The sequence below is a fragment of the Pseudorasbora parva genome, chromosome 20 (genome assembly GCF_024679245.1).
Source record: "Pseudorasbora parva isolate DD20220531a chromosome 20, ASM2467924v1, whole genome shotgun sequence".
Taxonomy (NCBI): Eukaryota; Metazoa; Chordata; class Actinopteri; order Cypriniformes; family Gobionidae; genus Pseudorasbora; species Pseudorasbora parva.
The window spans coordinates 3,271,749-3,290,386 of record NC_090191.1 but is presented as its reverse complement, the minus strand read 5'-3'; the positions used below and the strand labels follow the sequence as shown (position 1 = coordinate 3,290,386).

General features: G+C 40.9%; 1 pseudogene; it reads right to left on the bottom strand.

The window, feature by feature from the left end:
• Positions 1-1,641: 1,641 nt before the first annotated feature.
• On the bottom strand, positions 1,642-16,027 carry LOC137049972 (gastrula zinc finger protein XlCGF57.1-like; annotated as a pseudogene).
• Positions 16,028-18,638: the final 2,611 nt, after the last annotated feature.

Below are 18,638 nucleotides of genomic sequence, written 5' to 3'. Positions count from 1 at the left end.
AAGAATTTCTGTGAATTTCATGAGCACAATTTAAAACATTTAAAAGAAAACCAGAAGATCATGTTGAGTTTGCTATGAAGGAAGAGGAATAAGGGGAACATCGAAGCACCAGTGTCAATCCTGTCCAGTTTAGGGTCCTGGTATGTCTGTTTCTGAAATAATATTTAAATAAAATAAAATGTAGCTGCAAGCCGCCATTAAGGGGCCAAGCACAAAGAAGGCACAACAAGTAATGCCTGCATGGCTGGGAGCATCAGACCTACAGTGACTGCAATAATGAGCAATTAAAAGCATATAAAACTTATTCTGTGCTATCGTCACAAAATCCATACATTTTAGACAAACAGTCTAGAAGGAATTCGAAAAACTAGGTTTTAAAAGAAAAAGAAAAATGGCGGGCATAAATTTTGGCCAAATATGGCAAAGTTGGTCTCTATGTGCTCTGCATGACCCAATGAATTGATTAAGAACAGTTTCAGTACAATACGCTAATTTAATCAAAAGTTATGAGCATTTTTGGAAATTTCATTATAACTTTTGAGCACAAGGTGGCACTGTCCTAAAACAGTACTGTCAGGCCATAGTGCTTAAAATTTTTTTGCCAATGTGTTCGTAAAATATTAGCCTAGAAATCTAGACGCACCCTAGCGGCAGCAAATTTAATTTGCCCGCAAGTGTGGTCTAGCAACTCTCAATTCCTATCTGAGCTGTATTCCTCAGAATCTGGACGGCCCAATCACATCGTGTAGGCTATAGAGTCGGCGGGCGGGGCCATAATGACGACGGCCGAGTTGCGTTTGCGTGCTTCTAGTAACACAGAAACTGGCGAACTGCGGCGGTCTTTCGAATCAGCTCTGCCCGCGCCTCCGGAAGACTTGGAGTGAAGCTTTCCTCTGAGAAAAGAACAAAGAGCGGCACTGAAGTCATTCTTAAAAAGGGAAGATGTGTTCGGAGTTTAGCCGACCGGATACGGCGAATGTTTAATCAGTCAGCGAGGAGCGAGCTCCCCTTCACCGTCGTTGCTCCAGTTGGTGTACCGCTATCCTATCGCGTGCAGAGGGAGTTTGAAATACAACCGTTTATCCCGCCCCTCGGACTGAGCCCTGCCTATGGTGAGTTTCCAGACCAAACATCTTGATGTGGGTCTGGCTTGTCAGGCTAGTAAAATATAGCATTTTAATGCAAAATTCAAAATGGCCAATATGGAAAATGTGGGTATCGTTCAACTCGGCATTGACACATCGTTCGAGTCTGTGAAATCTGTTATTTTTGGACAAACCATTCAGAAGTTATTGGCAAAAAGATACATTGTGAGAACAGTTTGGCAAATTTAAAATTTGAGTTGACATTGTCTGAAGATGACCTGGTTCAATTTTCTTGAATATCAGAGCAAGGCCTAGTAGTTAGAAAAAGTAGGGTTTATTTCTTTGAAAAAATAAAAATGGCATTTTTACAGAAAATGTATTTTGTTAGCCTGGACGCAAGTAAAATTTGGACAATTGGTGGCACCAAGAAGGATTGAGTTAGAGACTCCAAATTTGCTCTGGTGACAGCTCAGCCTGTCCTCTCTCAGTGTGCCAAATTTGACAACTTGTCCCCATACAATTCTATGGGTCGCCGTTGACTCAAGAGCAGAAGCAGCTACGGCTCTACTCTGAGCTCCTCCCGAGTGACCGAGCTTCTCACCCTATCTCTAAGGGAGCGCCCAGCCACCCTGCGGAGAAAGCTCATTTCAGCCGTCTGTATCCGGGATCTTGTCCTTTCGGTCATTACCCACAGCTCATGGCCATAGGTGAGAGTAGGAACGTAGATTGACCGGTAAATCGAGAGCTTCGCCTTACAGCTCAGCTCCTTCTTCACCACGACAGACCAGTACATTGCCCGCATTACTGCAGATGCTGCACCGATCCGTCTGTCAATCTCCTGTTCCATCCTTGCCTCACTCGTGAACAAGACCCCAAGATACTTAAACTTCTCCAATTGAGGCAAGAACTCTCCACCATCCTGAAGTGAGCAAGCCACCCTTTTCCGACTGAGAACCATGGCCTCGGACATGGAGGTGCTGATTCTTATCTCAGCCGCTTCACACTTGGCTGCAAACCGTCCCAGTGCATGCTGAAGGTCCTGGTCTGAGCTTGCCAACACGACAACATCATCTGCAAAGAGCAATGTGAGAAATGCTGCAAAGCAAAAGTCATTGTTGATCACAACTATGGGAATCTCTGGGACATTATCATCTTCTACTTCATGATATACCCAGCCACGCTGTTTGGTGTAATTAGGAACATTGAAAACGGCTCTTCCATACACCAAACATGTGCTCCACTAGACCTCTAGTGCGAATGTGAGCTTGATTGTACCGCTGTACAGGAGTGACTGCATGAAGACAGGGTGAACAAAAAGTTTATAAATGTTAAGTATAACATTTTCCCCTCAGAAAATTCCTGCTCGTGAAGTAGTACTTTTTAAAAGTTCAGGAACTTTTGGGGGTGGGACTTAACCAAAAAGAATTTTCAGCGCCCAAGGTCATGCAACATTTTATTCCAACCACAGTTTTTAAAAGTGCCTGTAGTAATAGTTGTGTGTAAATTGAATTAACAATGAACAGCGAGTTTCAGGCTTTATTAAGCTTATATGCGGAGGATGAAATCCAGCAGGAACTGCAAAGTTGCGCACAGTCCTACATCTCCAGACTAATCTTCAAGGTACTTTATACTGCGATGGAAATGCAGACAGCAAAAGGTTTGGGGGGAAATTCCTGGTGGAAACGTGGCTGTTGATTACGTTATTTTTACCTCCTTCCAACCGAGCATACAAAGTCATGAGTTGCACCTTTCCAGCAAACTGCAAATTGAGAACGATTTTGGTTGTAGAGGGAGACAGTATTACTGACTATACTTAGAATTGTTGAATTTTTTTGCAGATTTATTAAAAAAAGAAAAACTGAAATACCCGTGTTATTTCTGTCAAAGTGGGGTGCTATGTGTACATTAATGAGAAAAAAATTAACTTAAATGATTTTAGAAACATGGCCGCAATATAACAGTGAAAACTGTTATATAACAATATAACAAATAGTGAAAAATTTAAGGGGGTCTGAATACTTCCTGTACCCACTGTGTGTGTGTGTGTGTGTGTATATATATATATATATATATATATATATATATATATATATATATATATATATATATATATATATATATATATATAAATAATGATCATTCCATACTTTTGACCTTCTCCAGTGGAAGTAATGGACTTATTATCATTATTGTAGCAGATTCACAGTGATGGAATCTAATGGAAAATAATGCAATAATTCAACAGATAATGCAACAGAATTTGATTTGGCTACAAATTGATTACAGCCACTCTGGGGAATGTCATCCAGCTCAGTTCAATTCTCATAAACTGTCAATGCGGGCAGATCAGTGATATAGTTGAATATTTAGTGCCCCCAACTAAGCAAGGCAAGGACTCCAATCAGATGACACAATGGAGGAAAAAAAATGGGAGAAACAAGGCTCAGTCAGGGTGCCAGTTCTCCTCTGGCCAACAAACAAACAGTGTATGATTATGATTCAGGTAACATTACAAGTCTGGAGTCATATACGTTTGGAAGATTCAGAGTATTTTTCCAGTTCCATCTGGTCATCATGCAGGAGACCTTAACAGAGGAGAGTCTAGTTGACAAGGTTGACACGTCTATCCAGGGACTTCAAGGATGCGCTAGTTGTGTGTAGGGTGAAAAGCAATTCTTGTTGTGTTCGTTTTCTTCACAGAGTCTGCCTTTCTGTATGCAATCATGCTATCTTTCCAAGAAATGCAGAAATACCTCCAGTTTTGTTTTCTTTCAGCCACGCTCCATTTTTTCCTGGCTGATGTTTTAAAGGCCTGGTGTGCATGTTGTACCATGGCGTTGGACTATTTTCTTTTAACTTCTTTAAGCTCAGTCCTCTTGGGGTTAATTGAATCTGGTTTCAAGCATCTAGGATCTAGAATATACACACAGCGGAGAGGGCGTTCACTGGTTCTTGCTGAACACGAGATTCACTCGTGTGTTGATACCAAAAATGGTTGAGCTTCCAAACGAGTACTGGAGTACGAGCAGGCCACTTACACTGGGAGAACATTAATTTATTTTCAGAATGAGTTGGAAAAGGAGGTCTCATATCTCTTTTCAGTGTGAACTCTTGTGGGGTCTGAAACACTTTCCACCTCTGGTGTGAGTAATTATGCGTCTCTTAAGATGATTCCAGTCTGTGAAACTCCTTCTACATTAAAGACATTTAAAACAGTTTTCTCTTTAATGACTCCTCATGTGGAAATTAAGATTTGCTATAAATCTGAAACTCTTCCCACACTGGTCACAAGTGAACGGCTTCTCTCCAGTGTGAATTCTCATGTGGGCATTAAGACAACGTTTTCCAGAGAAAGTTTTTCCACACTGTTGGCAGGTGTACGGCTTCTCTCTAGTGTGGACGCTCATGTGGACTTTAAGGCTGTTACTTTTAGCGAAACTTTTTCCACACTGTTGGCAGGTGTAGGGCTTCTCTCCAGTGTGAATTCTTATGTGGTCTTTAAGGCTGTTACTTTTAGTGAAGCTTTTCCCACATTGTTGGCAGGTGTACGGCTTCTCTCCCGTATGAACTCTCATGTGGACTTTAAGGCAGTTACTTCTAGTGAAACTTATTCCACACTGTTGGCAAGTGAAAGGTTTCTCCCCATTGTGAATTCTCATGTGGACTTTAAGGCAGTTACTTTGAGTGAAACTCTTTCCACACTGTTGGCAGGTAAACGGCTTCTCTCCAGTGTGAACTCTCATGTGTTTTTGAAGGTTTCTTTTATCAGAAAAACTCTTTCCACACTCTTGGCAGGTGAAAGGTTTCTCTCCAGTGTGAATCCTTATGTGGACTTTAAGGTTTCTTTTATTAGTGAAACTCTTTCCACACTGAGGACAGGTAAACACCCTCTCTCTAGTGTGAATTCTTAAATGAACTTTAAGGTCTCCATGTTGATTGAAACTCTTTTCACACTGAGGGCAGGCGTAAGTTCTATTTTCTGTCTTCTGAGCTCTTTTTTGTGTAAAAATCTTTTTAGTCTGTGAGCAATTAAAAGATATTTCGTCAGTTATGAAATCATGATGGTTTTCATAGAGGTCTTTCTCTTCCTTTTCATTCAACTCTTGACTTTCAACTTTCAGCGGCATCAGGCCTAAGGTGAACAGAGACAAATACAAGTTTAATGGCACAAGACAACAGACATATTTAGCAGCATGTAGACCAAAGGTCCTCAACGTGATCCTGTACGTCCCCCCACTCACTGTACAAGCCCCTCTAAAATGTGTTCTAATTGTTTTCCCTGAATATAAATGTTGATTCTGTTGTTCATTAAATTGAAAATCATCAAAACTGTAAATATTATTCAAGTGATTTACCATGTACAGTATTGTTCAAAATAATAGCAGTACAATGTGACTAACCAGAATAATCAAGGTTTTTCGTATATTTTTTATTGCTACGTGGCAAACAAGTTACCAGTAGGTTCAGTAGATTCTCAGAAAACAAATGAGACCCAGCATTCATGATATGCACGCTCTTAAGGCTGTGCAATTGGGCAATTAGTTGAATTAGTTGAAAGGGGTGTGTTCAAAAAAATAGCAGTGTGGCATTCAATCACTGAGGTCATCAATTTTGTGAAGAAACAGGTGTGAATCAGGTGGCCCCTATTTAAGGATGAAGCCAACACTTGTTGAACATGCATTTGAAAGCTGAGGAAAATGGGTCGTTCAAGACATTGTTCAGAAGAACAGCGTACTTTGATTAAAAAGTTGATTAGAGAGGTGCAAAAAATGATAGGCTGTTCAGCTAAAATGATCTCCAATGCCTTAAAATGGAGAGCAAAACCAGAGAGACGTGGAAGAAAACGGAAGACAACCATCAAAATGGATAGAAGAATAACCAGAGTGGCAAAGGCTCAGCCAATGATCACCTCCAGGATGATCAAAGACAGTCTGGAGTTACCTGTAAGTACTGTGACAGTTAGAAGATGTCTGTGTGAAGCTAATCTATTTTCAAGAATCCCCCGCAAAGTCCCTCTGTTAAAAAAAAAGGCATGTGCAGAAGAGGTTACAATTTGCCAAAGAACACATCAACTGGCCTAAAGAGAAATGGAGGAACATTTTGTGGACTGATGAGAGTAAAATTGTTCTTTTTGGGTCCAAGGGCCACAGGCAGTTTGTGAGACTACCCCCAAACTCTGAATTCAAGCCACAGTACACAGTGAAGACAGTGAAGCATGGAGGTGCAAGCATCATGATATGGGCATGTTTCTCCTACTATGGTGTTGGGCCTATTTATCGCATACCAGGGATCATGGATCAGTTTGCATATGTTAAAATACTTGAAGAGGTCATGTTGCCCTATGCTGAAGAGGACATGCCCTTGAAACGGTTGTTTCAACAAGACAATGACCCAAAACACACTAGTAAACGGGCAAAGTCTTGGTTCCAAACCAACAAAATTAATGTTATGGAGTGGCCAGCCCAATCTCCAGACCTTAATCCAATTGAGAACTTGTGGGGTGATATCAAAAATGCTGTTTCTGAAGCAAAACCAAGAAATGTGAATGAATTGTGGAATGTTGTTAAAGAATCATGGAGTGGAATAACAGCTGAGAGGTGCCACAAGTTGGTTGACTCCATGCCACACAGATGTCAAGCAGTTTTAAAAAACTGTGGTCATACAACTAAATATTAGTTTAGTGTTTCACAGGATTGCTAAATCCCAGAAAAAAAAATGTTTGTACAAAATAGTTTTGAGTTTGTACAGTCAAAGGTAGACACTGCTATTTTTTTGAACACACCCCTTTCAACTAATTGCCCAATTGCACAGCCTTAAGAGCGTGCATATCATGAATGCTGGGTCTTGTTTGTTTTCTGAGAATCTACTGAACCTACTGGTAACTTGTTTGCCACGTAGCAATAAAAAATATACTAAAAACCTTGATTATTCTGGTTAGTCACATTGTACTGCTATTATTTTGAACAATACTGTATTTTAATTGATACGCTGTTTATTGGTGTCTAACTGACACGCTAATGGGCCGTAGTGGCAAACGACAGGCACTTTCTATTAGAACTTATGCACAAGGCGATTGACAGCGATCCCACACAGAATGTAATGCTATTCCTAGCCAGGTTCAAACAAACTGATGTTTGTCAACCTTGAGGTTTTGTCAAACCTCAACCTATCGTTGCTTGTCGACGTCCTCCCATATTGAGTGTGTTGATGCATGGCACGTCTACTATCACGCCAAAAAAACAGAGGACATCCATTATGTGGTCCAGGGTGAGAATACATCAGGTGGTTAGTCACAGTGTGGCGGAGATTGCAAACTACCTAGATCACAATCACTGTCGGAGCAGCGCTGCTAGACATATTCAGGGGCATTGCATCTTTCTCAGTTGTGCAGTTCATTAAAATCTACACCACCACGCCCCACATGCACATTAGGCCGGAAACACACTGCAAGCGTGGCGTTTCTGTTGCGTGTAAGCCGCGAGGCGGCTGCGTGGCGTTTTCTGTCTTTGCACACCAGAAGCGTGTCTAACGCGACGCTGCTGCTGGTATTGATGTACAGGGAAGCCCTATACTTCATGTTAAATATAAATTTATTGCCTATTGATACAGCAAAGACAACGTCGGCAGTGGACTATTGGCCATACAATGTAGCATGTAGCCTATTTTGCCGTAAATACCATATTTAGTTCTGTATTGACAGGTTTAATATTTCAAAATCGATAATTATGTTGTTTTTAATTATTACAATTAGGCCTATATCTGCATTTATGTTAACCTACAGACTTTCAAACATGAAAATGTAATTTATTAATGTGTATTTGTGTCAAAAGGGTATATAAACATCTTTTCCTTTTCTATTTTGCCTGGAAACACTTCCAACACGCTCGCGTGTAAAAAAGGCGTCTCTTCTATTTGAAGCATGCGCGCGTGACGCAGGCAGTATGCAAGCTCTAACCGGTTAACATGGGAGCCGAAATAAAAACGGACACACCACGCAGCCAAGACGCTCACGGCACGCTTGCAGTGTGTCCCTGGCCTAAGAGCAGAAAAACACCCCGTGAGCAGAGTTATTTAGACATATTCAGGGGCATTGCATCTTTCTCAGCTGTGCAGTTCATTCAACTCTACACCACCGACATGCACATTACAGCTGAAAAACACCCCGTGAGCAGCAATAGTACCCAAGAGCATTTGAAAGTGCCCTAGAGCTCATCCGGGAGATGCGCAAAGCCTTAAAAGTACTTACAGAGGATAGTACATTGTTCACCAAGCCTGCGGACAAGGGGAGCATTGTGGTGGTGATGGATAGGGAGCAGTATGTCAAGGAGGCGGTGAGGCTGCAGGACCCAGAGTTCCCAGAGTGGGATCGGGGGATTAGATCAAGAATTAGATGGAATTTTTAAAGGAAAGGGGAATCCTAAACACTTGGCAGCTCCAGTATATTCTAGGACAGGCGACACCAAGGGATTTTATTTTATTCACTCCCGAAAGTACACAAGGATAGAACCACGTGGTTGTTTCCAGATGTCCCTCCTGGTAGACCAATAGTGTTGGACTGTGGGAGTAATAGCGATTGGTGGCCGAACTGATTACCTCATACCTAAATCCGCTCTCTACCAGGCATCAGAGTTACATCAAAGACACCTACCACGTCCTGGAGAAGGTGCAGGAGATGAGGATTGGGGAGAAGGTGCAGGAGATGAGGATTGGGGAGAAGGTGCAGGAGATGAGGATTGGGAGAAGGTGCAGGAGATGAGTATTGGGGTCAAGGCCAGGCTCTTCTCCATGGATGTGGAGTCTGTATCAATCAGGCAGTCAGGAAGTGCTTCCAATGTCATCCAAAGGAAGAGAGAGCGGATGGAAGTCTGTTGCGGTTTCTAGAGTTGAGCCTCACTAAGAATGACTATATAATTTAAAATGTAATGGCCATTACTACATGCAGGTGAAGGGGACGGCAATGGGTAAGAGGTTTGCACCAGCCTACACAAGCATGAATATGGCCGAATGGGAGAAGTCTTGTGTTCCCAAGGTGCAAATCTCTAACCGCCCAATACTGAAGGTACTTGGATGACATTTGGGGAGTCTGGGACAGCAAGGACAAGGCCTGGCTGGAGTAAGACAAAGGTATTTTAAGGGATTGTGGGGGCCCATCATCTGAGGTTCAGGAGGATCTGCACCAGAGAAAACAACATGGTGGTGGCATTCAAAATTGTATTTGGGGCCCTGAGGAGGAGGAGATATTCCCAGCAGTTCCTGAGGGCAGCAGCGAAGGAGGAGGGATGAAGGGAGGAAAGGGAAACCCAGGCCCTCAAAAAGGAGAAAAAAACACTTCCCCTGATTATAAACAGACCTTTGAGGGTTTGTTCCCCGTGATCTGGGAGCCCCAATACAGGATGGTGGCATCCTATAAAATGTGCAGAAATCTTAGGGATATACTGGACTGGGGCCAGCAAATAAAAAGTCCCCAGTAAAAACCAAGCAGACCTTGTTAGAGGGGGACAGTACAGGAAGGGAGAATGTACAAGGTCACTCAGGCAGGCGGTCCCACTCAAGCAGGAAAAAAAATGCATTTATATTTGATGTGCCAAGTGTGGGAAGAAATATGTGGGGGAAACGGGAAATTCCATGCTCACAAGAATATGGGGGCATATATGGAGCCCTGCACATGACATACCCTGCAAAAAAAGGTGAAGAGTGCGCACGGTTTACCAAATCAAGGGAACTAATTAGTTAAACATGCACACTATTTATAAATTGAGGGAATGAAATGGTAAAATGTGCTCACGATTTCTTAATCAAGTGAAACAAATAGTAAATTGTGTGCAAGATTTAGCCTCCTAGTTTTTTTACTGCATGTCATGTGCAGGGCTTCGCCAGCACAACAAATGCGCGGGCTAGGCATACTAGGCATCACCCGGAGCTCAGCGACATGGAGCAGAGTCAGCCGCCTGCTGCAGACCAACGTACACTGCAGTGTTTACTGTGTATCCCTGGCACTAGCATTCCAGCTGAAAGAGTTCTCCACCGCTGGAGATATAGTGACAGCACAGCGAAGCAGTCTCACTCCTGCACAAGTTGATCAGCTTCTTTCCTGCAAAATAACCTGAATGTTGCATCTGCATATGGACAGTAACCTTGCGCATAGTTCATGTCCAGTTTTTTTCATGATTTGTTGAAAATCATATAATCAGTAGCACAGTTTACAGTTCTATTGTTGCAAGAGACACTGTCATGAACACTTCAGAGAAAGGTAGCTTAGGGGTGCTATTTTTCATTTTGAAAGAAGTACTTTATTTTCGTAACTTATTCTTTAAGTTACTTTGTCTGACTGAGAAATATCGATTTTCTTTGTCTTCACCAGTTGTGTTCTACATAATATTTGTTGTAATCTGCAACTTTCCTGGGAAATGCATCTATTTTCAACCGTTTTGTATTTTGAAGATGCACTATATTTTTGTTCCAACTTATTTTATAGCTAGACAATAAGATAAAAGGCACTTTACTGAGAATTGAACTTAATAAATGTGAAAAAGACACTTTAATGTCTACGTTTGTCATTCTGTATAGCAAAGCAGATGAGAGTAGATCATGATCAGAAACCCGATTAGAAATCATTATGGATAAAATCGAATTGTTTTGAATCGAAAATCTTTTTGAATCGAAAATCGGTTATGAATCAAATCGTGGCCTCAATAATCGGAATCGAATTGAATCAGGAGATGGTAAAAGATTCCCACCTCTAATGAACGTTTACTCTTTAGCTCCGCCCACACGATACGCCTCCAGAAGCTCGGTTTTATTCGGAAAGAATCGGCACAGGGCATCTGTTTTTTATAAATATGATAAAACTAAAGACTTTTTTAGAGATATGAAGGATGCAATACTACTCTATTGGTACTCAAGATTTACACAAGATTAACAGGAACTGTGTGCGATACCTCTCAAATATGTATTTGTGCCTGACTGAAACATTGCCACAATATTTTCTAAATAAAGGAAGAATAACATTGTGCAGATCTTTTTTGTATTACCAGATATATTTTTTTGATCTTGCACCTGGCTAAGATAGCCTGACGTTGTCATACTCAGCTCTAGTCAGTATATGAGTCTGAAACTGCTCCATTGGGCTGTGATTATGGGGCGTGTTTCAACCGAACCAGGAAAGACATCAATTGGATAGACCTACAACCAATCAGAGCAACGAAGCGACGCATTGTCAAATGTCAACAGAGCTCAACTGCACTGTGTTGCCAAGTCCGCGTTTTTTTCCACAGGTTGTTTTCTATGTCTGCGGGTTGAAGCAACTATTATGTGATATATAGACCCATGAGTGCAAAGTTTAGCTGGCAACCTTGCCAAAATAACACACATTTTACCCCCCAAACACCATTTTTTCCCGGAGAACCCCCCGAGAAGCTATGGTTTAGGGCTAGTAGTTGGCGGGTTTTGTTGTAAAAACTTGGTAATCCAGTCTGCACGCGCGCTGGAATACACGATCTTTTCCGGTGTTGTAAAATTTTTTAATAATTTAATGATACACAGAGTACTTACCCAACATGATCATAAATTCTGAGAGAAATTGTGATGGTGAATGCATATACAAACAACCTCTCTGTTTAGGATTCGAGTAAATATAATCCAAGCCCCTTTGATGACGTGCATGATTACGTTACTGTTGATCATCTGTCCGTCATCGTCTAAAGCCCGCCCTGATGATTTCATTGGTCTGAACAGTTTCTGTTCAGGGATAATTACTGCTCTATGGATCGAGGCCAGACTGAACTCCCCGACCTACATTTTTTGTGGGCGGGCCAAAGTTCATCTGGCATCCAGACTATGCTAAGATGCTTTAGACGTGCGTACCTTGACCCTTTTTTATTTAAGGATGAAGACAGCATCATTCGAGCTGTGTAAACCATTTAAAAAGAACACAAATAAAATTCCTAGGTCATGGTTGTGAAGGCAGCATTAGTATTTGTCTGATCTCAACATGTCTGTCCATGATAAAATCACTTTATTTAAGACGCTTAATTTAAGGCACACTTCAAAAATATCACAAATTTCTATCGAGCAGGGCTGGATTTCCCGAAACCTTCTTAACACTATGTCATTCTTAAGTACCTTAACGTTAATATGCGTTTCCCGAAATTATCTTAGTTAAGAATACCTTCTTTAAGTCATACTTTCGTAAGGTTGGTCTGGACCACTCTTAGCTATACCTTATCACTATGAACAGTTCATTCCACTAGTGGCCACCACTGTGCAAAATGCTCCTTTATATGTCCGTCTATACGAATATAATTCTGAAGTTGTAATATACACCCAGTGTTCAATTAGGCTATTGAATTGTTTTGTTTTTTTGATGCTGAGATTGCTGGTTCGTGCACTCATTTCAAAATGATATACAATTTAGTTTGCAATTTCATAGATAAATGCAAGTTCAATTATTTCTGAAGTACTTTTTTTTATAAAGAAAATATATATATTTTTGCATAACGCAGTGAAACAGTCCCTGCATAGAGTAAATAATTGATTATTGAGCCATCGTTATACGCCAATTCAGCACCGCAGTCACGAACAGCACCCGCTAACGTCGCACTTAAGAAGGGTTACCTTAAGCAACCTCCTAAGGTATAGTTCGGGGAACACACCTAGAAATGGTATACCTTCAGTTAAGTTATACCTTAAGAGTATTCGTAGCGCGCTAAGAGACAACGTTATCGGGAAATGCAGCCCTGGACATTTAATAAGGACCAAATGAGTGAGTTCAGCTTTGAGAATGAAACAGACCTGTTTGTTCCTCAGTTTCTTCATGCTTGACTCCGAATGTTTCTTCAATCTTCACGTCTTCACTCTCCTCTTTAATAAACGCCATCTTTGAGATGAGAATAATTACAAAACTAAATCTGAGTAAGAGAGTCAGAGAGAGAGAGAGTTACTGAGACCAAAAAAACTCAAAACTAGCAACAAATGAGTAAAATAAACTATATAGTAGGCTTATATTCAGACATTTAAGCTTTACATTTATTGATTTGTAGTTTATATTAAATAGATTACAGTTCCATTAAAACATTTGTAGCTGGTTAGCAAAAGTTCTCATTAATGTTTGTGGTTCTCATTGTATTTACCCTGTTTTGACCAGCAGGAGTCGTCAGTGTTTGAGGTGATTCAGTGAATCATTATATATTAGTGTAGCGATTGATTCAGATGACTTTTGAGTATAAAAAGCTCAGTTTCCAGAGGTGTCAAAAGTATTCAAATTCATTACTCAGGTAGAAGTATAGATACTAGGGTTTAAAAAGACTTTTGTAGGAGAATCAACAAGCTTTTTACTCAAGTAAAAGTACTGATTTCAAACCTACTTAAAGGGTCATGAAACCCCAAAACACTTTTTTTGAGATGTAAACAGATATGTATAGGCTGCACATCATTGAAAACACTAAGGGTACTTAATAATGGTATTCATATGTGAAAATAGTTATTTTTGCATTTTTCAGAGCGATTTCTGTCTTCCGGTTTGAAAAGCTTAGTCGGAGCAACGTCACAAATGCTGACATCGGCGTGGCCTTTTCGGCCCATGTATGGGCTGCTGGGCACATGCTGACGTCGACCGCTCCGAGCGATTCTCGATATATATTCATGACATAAAGCTCATTCAGTCCAATCCCTGCGCTGTAGTATGCATACAAGATAATTTAGTTAATATGCATGAGACAGTCACTTCTGTCAGGCTCGTCTTCCATCATTATTGTAGAGATATGGTGGGGAAGTTTTGGAAGCAGCGTGCGGAAAAGTCACGGAGGAAAGCTAGGCGTTGTGCTGATACGAAGTAACGTAAAGGGCGCCGAGCGAGCTGTAACCGGCGCCGTCTGTGGAAGCCTTTGCTACAAAGACTCGGTAAAGTAAAATTAACTTGAGCAATCGCACGCCGAACCTGCAAGCGTTGACTATTTATGTCAGGAGTGCAAAATAACCAATCTGTAATCTGTAGGCTAATGAACAAAAGCCACGTCCTCTCTGTTTTATTTGTGGTCACAGCCATGCACTAAACCGCATGTGTTCGGGCTCTTAGTGAGACAGTGTGCTGCATATTTGGACAAATATAGATTTAGCTGCCGAGTGATAGACAGCGCGGATCGTCACGGCAACCCAGCGTGCGTCGCTCTGCTTCAGATGCGCGGTCGAGACTAGCCTCAAACCCCTTCGCTTTTACCCCGATCTAGAATTACACATCTCTGTCACATCGCATGTTGGGTGGTTCACGTTCTCTTATCACGTCGGCGCGTTGTTCATCTTGCCAAACAGCGTGCATATTTGGACAAATATAGTTTTATCACGTTTGCAAAATATTTCGTCATGCAGAATAACATTTATTTTCATTTCTCACTGAATTATGCTGGTTTGAACTTTGAAGAGCTGAATGATTTGCGATCTCTGCTGCACGCCACTCATAGCTCTCTCATTCGCTGTACTCATCCCTCATTTAATCTCTCTGTGGTAAACAATGCCAACGTGAACCAAGAACATGTCTCAGAACCGCTGTAACTGCTGCTGTTGGTATCGCTAATCTTAATGCACCTACTGACACTCCCCTATTTATGCAAACATTCCCCCTTTCCACACAATACCATCCCACCTTTTCACAGTCGGCCACTCCCCTTTTAACAAGCTTTTTCAAATCGAAGGTGTGAAAAAACACCGCTGCAGCAGGGGGGTTTCATGACCCTTTAAAGTATAAAAGTAATGTGTAAAAAAAAACAAAAAACATTTTTTTTTGGCTGCGCCGCCACAGGGGCCTATAGCCAATTTAAGAGCAAAAAGTGCCCAATATAAGAGATCGGAAAAAGCAAGGTAATTAACAGGCATTTCACGCACACAACACTAGTCCACATAAGAAATAACAATGTGCTTAGCTTTGTGTACGAAACTACAGTACTTCTTTCATGAAGTACATAGAGCACGCGCTTAGCCCAGTCAAAACTGATGAATGATTGATTCAAACCTCTTTCAGCAGCTGTCGGGGTTGCTGTTGTAGATGTCCTGAGTGTGTATGTGACGATGGACAGGAGTCATGGTTATATTTTTAAGGAGTCTTCGAGTCACAGGTGTAATCCACGTTTGAGAGTTGGTTATTGCCCTGGTTAAAAACATCATATCTTATACTGTCTTATTGTTTTATGCATCCAATTAGCATCCTACTGTTTTTCTTGCTAGACTCCTCCCAGTTTTGCCACAATTATATGCAAACGCTAGCATTTTTCGGGAGCAGCTGAGTAATATTGTGCCAAGTTACAAACTGTGACTGCATGGGCATCAGGTGGGACATTTCAAATGATGTTAAAATCCCTAACTTCACAGTTCTTTAAAATAAACCCATAATGTCAGTTTCTCAATGCGTATCACCTGTGCTCCATACAACAAGTACAATTTTCTTGTAATTTCCATACTTTGATGGACCCTGGTTTTTTATGCACACTAGCCATGTTTCGCAATTTATCTGGATTTTTTTGTTGTTGAAATATGAGTAACAAACCTATTTTTAAAATGTATGGAGAAGAAAGTACAGATAATTGTAGAAGTAAAAAGTCGGCTGAAAAAATAAAAAGTATAGATACCCAAAATTTCTACTTAAGTAAGGTAAAACAATATTTGTACCTCTTGACACCTCTGTCAGTTTCTCTCATCTCCAGTGACCGAATTCATGTTTATGATAAAGTGATTCATGATATATAGACAGAAAGGAGACAGATTTTTTTTGTTACTCATGTATGAATGAGCTTTACTCATAATAAATAACATTAATTTGTGTTAGATTAGGCATTAGAATGTAAGTTCAATAATCAAACATTAATTTAACTGTTCTTGTTGAAACTATAACATTGAACAGTTTTTATTGATTTAAAGACTTAAAAAGCAAAACACAAACCTTTCTTCAGCAGAATCACAACAGAAGCAGGAGCGCGGCGCAGCCTTATGACGTCACATCTCCACTACAAAATAAAAGTCCTGATCACATGCTCATGTCACAGACGTGTAGAGACATTCACATACAAACAATAAAACACATTGGTGAAATACATATTAAATGCGTGTTGATCAATGATGTGCTAAAAATAATTAAAGGAAAAAGAGTTTGAACCACATCTAATATGTGAGATTCTGTTCATGGCTAAACATTTATAAACTGGGCTGGGAACTTTTTTTTTATATCATCAAACCAACTTTTGTTTAATGCTTTTTACGAGACAAGCAAGCAATAGTACGTAATAGATAAATGTGCTTGAAAGCATGAAAAAAGGCTTTGAGCCATCTCTTAATTTGAGATGAACTTCTAGACTAGGGAGTCACTGACTAAGGTGAATAAGGACTAATCAGCTACTCTTACTGGTAGAGAAAACTCGCATAAAACAAATCGTGCCAAACCACTAATTCTTGAAAACAAGAAAAAGAATACCTGGAGTAAAATTGGCAATGTATCCAACTTTAAAAAATAAGGCAAAAGCTGAAAGGACAGTCCAACAACTTAGATACTGTATTTATCAAGTTGGCCCACTTTTAAAAATCAGTCACCTTGAAAGGTTTGGGTCAGTGGGACCTAAATATTATTGTGGTCCAGAAATGTAACAACATCATTTCAACATGGTCTTCTTTTTAAGATCCTCTAGAAAACCATAAAAATACTGTTAAAGATGACACATGCTGTTGCTCGTAGGGAGCGTTTCAAGGCCTCCAGGAAGACCAGGAGACTAGAAAAGGTAGGATACCCCTAGAAAGGTATCACTGATGATGGCCATCTGGACAAGTTCATTTGGTAGACAATATTAGCATATCAGAAAGCATGCAAGGAAAGCATCAGGGTAGCTCACAGACAACTCACCTGGACAAGAGATAGGGTTAGGGTGATCAACAACCTCTAACACAGGAATTACTTTTAGGGCTGGGCGATAAAACAATAACGATATGTATCGCGAAAGACACATAATCAAGCAAGTTTGGCTACATGAGCAAAGGCACTCACTCTCTGGTAACCAAGCAACATAGGGAGTGACACGCTAATACCCAATCATGTAACACAATCAAGTTTGGTTCAGTAACTCAGAACCGGCGTGGAGTGATACGTGGATAAGCGAAAATTGTTGATAAATCAGGAAAAACAAGTTAGCTCGCCATTTTTTGGGGATTTTAGGTCTGACCATAGTCAGACCTAGCCTGGCTCTGCCCTCCTACGTACTTCCGCTCAATTTTCATTTTCCTTCAGTACTACGTCTGGGACTGCTGTGTAGTCTTAGGTTTTCTTCGAACAAATTTTTACCTGTCCAATCAGCGAACAGAGGGAGTGGCTGAGAACGATGACGTTGATGTCGAGTGCTAGTTTGAGATGTAGTTCAGTAATGGCGGCGGAGAAAGATGCAAATTAAACCATTCATTGCATTGTGGCACCGCTGCCGAATATCCAGAAGTTAAAGCCGGAGCAATAACAGTCTTTGCTGGGGTTTGTTGGTGGCCATGATGTTGTGGCCCTCCAACAGGGTAAATTCGGGAAAAGTTTGATTTTCCAGATCGCTTCGTTAGTGATGAAGGAGTCGGCTGAAGCTTTTCGGACGGTAACTGTTCCCCGTGGGGTCGGAAGGTATTGCCATCATTTAAGTTACAGGGACTGGTCAATTATTTTATTGCCGTCCGTCTCTCACCACCTGTGTAAAAATCCCCGGCCGAGTTACCTAACGTTACTGCTTTTGACAAACGCAAGGTCGTGTTGATGTAACAGCTGTCCGAATCCACATCTCTTGAGTTTTCAACAATATATCACTTCAAAAGTCACTGTTTGTAATCATTTTTGACCCCTGCAGGACACCATACGGTTGCTTTGCTGTTATTAGGATGCATTTATAGACTTGTATTTCCTTAAAATGCTGGCAAGTATTTAGAAGAGCAACATATTTCATCACTGCTCAAACAAATTAAAATAAAAGCACTTAAACATTTGAATCGGTCCGTTTTTATAGCAGCATTTATTATCATACCAAGCATATGACATTTTATTTACAGCATACAATGATGTTACGGTCCATGTGAGTGCCGCGTTCCCGATCACAGAACTCTCGTCTCCACCGTGGCGTGAATAAATCACAATCCGAATGCACGAGTTTTAGGTTTTATCCTATAGTTTTATTACTGAGGTGGCATGCACATGTGCACTTTTATTTTGTCGGATTTACCTGAGTGAAACAGGCGAAGGGCGCATGACATACGTCACGACCAAACGTTAGCGATTGGTTATGGCAGATCCAGAGCGGCTCAGGGCAGATCCAATAGTTTTAAACCTCAACAGGGTGCCCTGCCTTCGCGGAAATAAACCCTTGTCAATGGAGAGTGGCCAGACTCTATGTACAAATGAAATGTACGAGAGTCTGGTAAAACCAGGCTAAGTCAGACCAACGTTGTTTGCAAATTATGCAAGACCTTTGTCCCGACCAAGACTGGTAATACCACAAACTTGTTTTACCACCGTAATCCTTTTCAGCTCCTCCGCCTCGTCCGTTTGGGGGTGTT